We start from the raw sequence: 7666 nt of genomic DNA, 5'->3' as shown, positions 1-7666 counted from the left end.
CATGTAATGCCTGGTGAGAAATTGGCTGTGGATAGATAAATGAAAGAATGAGGTAGAGAGGTGCCTTGCATGAAGCAGGGATAATTATGTGCTACAAACTGAGGAGCATGAGTCATTCAGTCCTCTGCATCTGAAGTCTGAAAACCCTTCCAAAAAAAGCAATGCCTTAAGTGTGCTGGAGAACTCTGGTGTGTGGGACATTACTGAGACTTGAGGAAGTTAAATACCATCACCACCACCCCCCACCCCCCACCCCCCCACCCCCTACCCCCCAGCCCCCAAAATGCTCCAGTTGAGAAGTGCTAAGTTCAGGCAATGAATTCATCGAGAGGACTCTGAGCCTCGGTCTGCCCTGGCCAGGCTGTCTTTCTGGTGCCAGCAGGATGAGGCTACCACTGGCAGACAGGGTGAGGGGAGGGCTCCCTCAGCCTCCAGGTTGCACAGACAATCCAGGGAGCACTGTGGCCATGCTGGACACAAGAGCTAGGCTCTGAAGCAGCTCGATGTATAACTTCTGAACATCTAGATATGTGGAATGCAGGCTTTCATTGACACTATTGCCCTGGGCCCTCAAATATTAGGCCTGATAGTTCTAAGAAGGGTGATCCTACCACGCCACATCAAAACCGGCCCTGCACAATCACAATCAGTCATTCAGCCTCCCCAGGCCCCTTCCCCAGGTGCCAGTCAGCGCCCCCACGCCTGGGCAGCCAGGTTTGGGAATCCCCTGCCTCACAGACTCAGAACCATCACAGTGGGAGTTCTGAGTCCTCCACCCGCAAGGTTCTCTCTTCTGTTCCAGCCCAAGCCCCTGCTTTCAGGAAAACACACAGAGACACATATACACAGACACAATACATACAGACACATACATACACAGGAATACACAGGCACACATAGGGACTCACACAGACATACATACACAGAGACATATCTATAAACAAACACAGACACAAGGCACACACCGACATACACATACAGATGTACACACAGACATACACACACAGATGTACACACAGATATACATACGCAGAGACACAGCCAGGTTACAGTTATGAATCCAATCTTTAGGAAAATCCTGCCTCAGGCACTGTGCTGATTTTTCCCCATTTGCTCCCTCAAATCCATCCTCTGCCCTTTTCTGCCATGCTCTGTGCCCGGGAGCTGACCCCTACGGACTCCACGCCCCGCCCCCCACCCCTCCGACTTCCTTGTCCCCCAGGCCTGCAGCTTGGGGAGGAATGGCCTGTAAGGCTAAGGGAGGAGGACACTCAAATGTCAGGCCTGCTGGAGGGACCCCCAGAGTGCGGCTCCACAGCGTAGGCACTTTACATGCATCCTCAGAAAAGTGTAACAAGATGACCACCCCTACCTTGATGAAGAGAGTCAGAATTATCTGGATTGAGCTTAGAACAACTCAACCTGCACTGGGTTCTTGATGTTTCATACATGATTGTATTCGAGACTGAATAACCCAGCTTTGGGGAAATGTACCAACATCAGGCCATGGTACGCGTATCTTACTGAGGCCATGGGACCTACCATTCTGTCCTGTATAGTTTCCCACCTGGGGAATGAGCATTGACAACTCACCATGGCTCAGGCAGCAGATTAATGGTCTAACTCTAAGGCAAGTAGACCAAAGACGGAAGTGAGGAAGAAACGCCCTTTTCCCTCTAAGGATGGGAGACACTTGGCACAAACCCTGAGGCATTTAGTATATGTGCTGCCAAAGCGAGCAGAACCCTGAGGCATGTAGAACCTTCCAGTAGGGAGTGAGCGGTCCCCGCCTAGTGCAGAGAGAACTGGGGTTAAGTACTATTAGACAACCTGAGTACTGGTCTGGTCTCTCTCTGCTGTACTGTGCATCCCTTTCATGACATCAAATCTTCAGGAAACTATCCTTAAAAGGGAGGTATAGGGAACGGAAAGGTGGGCGTGCGGGCAGTGTAATAGCATCAGTTAGCAGCAGAGGACTGCCTCAGCTAATAGAGAAGAATCACTCAGGAGGCAGCCCCAGACGAAGCCACAGCTGGAGAAACAGATGGGAGGAACAGGTGGGAAGACATGTGAAATACACCCTGGGCATGGCTCAGGCAACACTACGGGCCTGAGAGGGACTCATTTCCAGTAAAAATAACCCGAGTGGCAAGCAGGTGAGATCAATTAAGAGAACTGAAAACAAGATACACATGAGTTCTACCTAATCTTGAAATACTCCTTCAATTTTATGAATTCAACTTCAGAAACATCACTCTAAATCATATATGATGGTTTCCATCCAACGGTCACATAGTACAATTCTGAAATGGGTGGGCGGGCAATTAAAAATCATGTTCCTATATTTGAAAAAAATGGGACAATTTTATACTCTCCAAAGCCCATTTGACTTGAAGCTATAAAAGGAGCCAATCCTTTTGAAAATAATCAAATGGGATTATATGGTATTTGATCAATAATCTCTGCTCATAATACTCCTTTCAAAGTGCATGCAAGCCCGCTGCTAATAACAGGCATGAATCACACAACCACACGAAGACTGAGCCAGGGGTAATTTTATCAGGTAATGAAAGTGAGAAATAGCCAGCCATTAGAATTGGAAAGCTACTTTTGTACAAAGTACAGCCTCAAAGTACAGGATCAGTGTGCTGTATTCAGGCTGGAGCGACCTATGTATAAGCAGCAAAAGTGGGTAAATTTGATCTCAAGGTGAATGTTTCTACCACATGAAGCTAAGGAAGCGTTAGTGCTCAAAGCCAGCCTGGGCATGGGGCAGAGCCCAAGGGCACCCATGCCATGCACAGCAGCTGACAAGAGTCTCCCCGCAAATCTCCCAGCCTCGCAGGGACTGTTTCCACTGCACAAGATGGAGATGGAATGAAGACTGAGTTCTCCTCTAGCTCCACATTCATCTTCATAACTACTGATCCAGAACTCATTCACTTCTTGGAGCCAAATAAACCAACCCAGAAATTGCTATAGGCCCTGACTTAAACTAAGCTCATGAGCAGCAGTTCTGATCCATCAGAGCTTGGTAGACGTGGGCCCGGGGAATCCCGGTCCTGTGGTTCTGAAGTGGGCACCGGGCAGTGGTACATTTCATAAACTTCTGCGATGATTCTGATAGGCTCTGAAATTTGAGAGCCACTTGTTCTGCGGAGTCATCAGGCATGAAGACCAGCTTTTGGAAGGGGCTGAAAAGAGAAGCAACGTTTATTGAAAACTGGCTGGATGCCAACAGTGAACATATATTATCTCATTTAATCTTCATAACAATCTTCGGGTCAGGAAAAAAAAAAGGAAATATTTTCTTAGGAGGAGAAATCAACCCAGTTGAAAGTAAGGCAGTAAGGAATACTAGATAATTCCTACAAATTAATTTCCCTTGGTGACTCTAGCCCAGTTAAATAATTAAACTAATTGTATTCATTTGTATATTTTCTTTCTCCTTTTGAAGATGATAAATAAAAGGAGAAACAAATTTAACATAGTTGCATAACTATAGCATGCCAGCTTTATATGTAAGCTTAATGAAACAGCAAAATAAACAAATAAACAAATAAATAAATAAGTCAGCAATAAGAATTAAGACCTTCCTTGGGTAAATGAAACTTGTTAAGCCATAGTTTAATTGTGGCTTGGCATACACATTTTACTTTGTGTATGCCAACCAACTCTCTAGACAAAGATTTACTCAGTTGCAATAGAAAAGTAAGAGCTCCTGTATTGCACACTTTACACATAAACTCTCTAATTCAATAACATTTGTGTTTCTTCCTTTAGATGTACCAAATGCAGGGGAAGACGAATAAAAAACCTAAATTCCAGGTTGCCAGGGCACACTATCCATTTATTCTGAAGTCCAAATTTTCATTCTTGCTCATGCTGGGAGGAATGATCATTATTAAGAACTCTTTAGAAATATAGGCATTTCTCAAATTGCTTTCCCCAGAATATTTACTCAAGCACTGCTCTAGAAAAGCTCACATTTTTTCCATTGTTCTTAACATGGGATGGAGTATTGGCAGTCCTGAGTTAGCATTTGGCATTTATACCCCATTTGTAGGTCTACCACCAGGAAAGAGAAATTTATACATATTTTGAAACTTCAGCATGAAAATAGAGCTTGGCCCTTGGAAAGAAGGATGGAGTGACGTGAATGGGAAGTTTTCCAATATTTATTTTGGTATCCTTTCTGTTCTGAAGTAATTTTATTCAGGAACAAAAAAAATTGAATTATGATTAGCTTAGTTTACTTACTAAATTATAATGTGTAAGATCTTATATTTTATGTGTAATTTATTGAGTAGTTTAAAAAATCTATTACCTGAGTATTATTTTCAATGTTCAAATTTTTTCCTATAATTGGAGCTATGTATTGCCAAACTTAAAGAAATCTGGTGTCTTTAGATTTTGCTAAAAGCTGGCCGAAATCTGCAGAAGAGAGAAAGGAAGAAGCATTTTGGAGCACTTACAGTACACAGGCACTGTATATGCAGGGAACCTCATAGATCACCTCAGAATCCTTGAGAGGTAGGGACTGTTGGCCCGTTACCGATGAGGAAGGTGCGGCTGAGAGCAGTCCAGTGAGTCGCTCACCCAGTAAGTGGTAGAACCACATGGAATTCAGTGTATTAAGCTCCATCGATTGAGCTCCTTCTCTTACATCACTCAAACTTCTGTGAGGGGCCATCAGCTGAGGGGGCCTGAAGAGAGTATGCTTTGTGCTCTACTCTCAGATCATCTGGGGTGCCGAAAGGCCATTAATCCTTTTTCTGCCTCGGCTACCTATGAAAAAGCTTGTGTTGAAGAAGGGCAAAGAAAGAAAGCAGGGCCTGGCCAGAGTGGCTCAGTTGGTTGAGTACCATCCCATGCACCAGGAGGTCACCATTTCGATTCCCAGTCAGGGTTGCAGGCTCCATCTCCAGTAGGGGGCATGCAGGAGGCAGTTGATCAATGATGGATGTTTCTCTCTTTCATCAATGTTTCTATATCTCTCTCCTCTCCCTTTCTCTCTCTGAAATCAATAAAAACCTATTTTTTAAAAAAACAATGGAAAAATATTTTTTAGGAAAGGAAGCAGGTTCTTTTTCTTTTCTTTTTTAAATTTATTGATGAGAGAGAGAGAAACATCGATTTGTTATTCTACTTATTTATACATTCATTGGTTGCTTCTTGAATGTGCCCTGGCCCCTGACTGGGGATTGAACTCACAACCTTGGAATATTGGTAGGACGCTCTAACCAACTGAGCACCCGCCAGGGCTTGGAAGTAGATTCTTAAGTTCACCATTGACTGTACCTACCCAATAGAAGATGGAATCATGGATGCTGCCAATTTTGAGTAATTTCTTTGGGAAAGAATCAAAGTGAATGGAAAAGTGGGAATCTCAGTGGAGGGGTGTAACCATTGAAAGGAGCAAGGACAAGATAAGTGTAATTTCTGAGGTGCCTTTTTCCAAAAGGTTTTTGAACTATCTCACCAAAAAATATTTAAGGAATAATTGACATGATTGGTTGCACATCATTGCTAACAGCAAAGATAGTTAAGTTACTTCCAGATTAACCAAGGTGAAGAAGAGGAGAAAAACGAAGATTAAAACTCATTTATCTGGAGTAGTTCATATAAGTTCTTAATAAAATTTGGGTGGAAAAACACCCTTAACCAATCACCATGTATGATTGTGTCCTTACCATGTGAACCTGTTTCTGTGATTGTCTAATACAAGAGGCTCATGAGTGCAGGACCATTTCCCCACGTGAAGAGGGTCAGTTCCTTAGTCAAAACGTTTAGGTAACCCTGAACCTCCCAGGCGGCCCTGCACAGCCAGGCATGAAAGCCCTCACAAGCCCAGGTCCTTCCAGCAGTCGGGTGCCAGTCATTGCATCCAAGAAGTGTCAGAACCAGAAACAGCATAGTAATGTGCTCCCAGGAAAGTGATTCTAATTTCCTCCTCTGCTATTTGGAGGTGTAACCTCACTCCTGATGACAGGGGTGGGCCCATGACACAGACGTGGCCAACCATAGCACCATTTCCTTGAACACAGCCAGGGATCCAGGAGAGGGCGATGACCCAAGCAGGTTCAAACAGAGACCTTTCCTGAGCCTGACATCTCAATAAGGGGAAAGAGAAGCTCCAAGTCAGGAGGACTGACATTTAGGCTGCCAGTAGCCATCTTCTCTGCCATGACCCTGTGGAGAAAGCCTTTCTGCAAAATGAAGGCAGAGATGAGAAACAGAGAGAGCAACAGAGAGTTCAGGCATAGGCGCTGGTGCACCCAAATCCTCATCTCATCCTGTGAGACACCCCAGGAACAGGCTCAGCTACAACCCCTTCTGCCTTTAAGCCTGGGGTTGGTTTTCTGTCCCCTAGAATTGACAGAGCTTTGATAAACACACTTCCAGGAACATGGAGTTCCCTTGGTGGTCAGCCACGTCTCTAGTATCTCCCCCACCTCCCTTTATTGATTAAGGTATTACAAATGTGTGCTTACCCCCCACCCAATCTAGTATCTTTTTGACCTGATTTAGTTCACAACTCCCCCCAATGAACAACTTGAACTTGAACCATATTACCACACATACATCCATCTCTTGAATCATGCAGAAATAAATCACCCTGAAGAAACAATTGGCTCCGTACTCAGGTTAAAACATTTAGGGATCATGATTAAATGTATACAGGATAGCGATGCCATGTACACACCACACACAGTAATGATTTATGGTCTACCTGCAGAAGTGGCTACATCCCACATATGGAATGACAAATGAGGGGCCTGTGTGGTGCCAGCTGCTTCTATTTTAAATATATTTTTTATTGATTTCAGGGAGGAAGGGAGAGGGAGAGAGAGATAGAAACATCAATGATGCGAGAGAATCATTGATTAGCTTCCTCCTGCATGCCCCACACGGGGATCGAGCTTGCAACCCGGGCATATGCCCTGACTAGGAATCAAACCGTGACCTCCTAGTTCAAAGATCAATGCTCAACCACTGAGCCATACCAGCCGGGCCCAGCTGCTTCTATTTTAGTTTGGAATATGACTTCATGGAATTTCAGCCATATTATCTGGTTTTGCTTTCAGGATAGCACATTTCGTATGTGCCTTTCCACGTAAGTTTACACTGGGTTTCGCAGCCCTGGCGCTAGTGACCTTTTGAACCGTGTGATTCTTTGTTTTGGGTGCTGTCCTGTGTCTTGTAGGATGGTTAGCTGGCTTCCACCCACTAGATGACAGCAGCGCCTCCTTTGGTGATGATCCACACTGCCCAGGCATTGCCAAGTATTCCCTGGGAGACAAAATTAGCTTTAGCCGAGAACCCCTAATTTAAACAGATCACCAAATTTGGACATTTGGTCTTTGGAAGATACTTTGTTTTCATCACTGTCTTAAAAAACCCCACACACTAGTTCACTGGCTATATCTTTAGACTCCCAAATAACTAAGCATGTTTCTATTGCAACTACTGAATTTGGGCCACCAGTACGTGTCTGTAACTCATTTATACACACACACACACACACACACACACGCACGCACGCACGCACGCACACGCGCACACACACACACATCACAGGTATCTTTCTGAACATTCACTCTCATAGGTCCTCTGATTGGACTAATCAATATTTTACAATTGCCTCAGTCACAGTAACTGAAGT

The 7666-nt window shown here is 44.4% G+C and overlaps 1 pseudogene; it reads left to right on the top strand.

Moving 5' to 3' along the window:
• Positions 1–4790: 4790 nt before the first annotated feature.
• On the top strand, positions 4791–5599 carry LOC118651772 (annotated as a pseudogene).
• Positions 5600–7666: the final 2067 nt, after the last annotated feature.

This window comes from Myotis myotis, unplaced genomic scaffold, assembly GCF_014108235.1.
Source record: "Myotis myotis isolate mMyoMyo1 unplaced genomic scaffold, mMyoMyo1.p scaffold_m19_p_1, whole genome shotgun sequence".
NCBI classification, from domain to species: domain Eukaryota; kingdom Metazoa; phylum Chordata; class Mammalia; order Chiroptera; family Vespertilionidae; genus Myotis; species Myotis myotis.
Note: the sequence above shows the minus strand (reverse complement) of the source record. Positions and strands in the feature narration are given on the sequence as shown.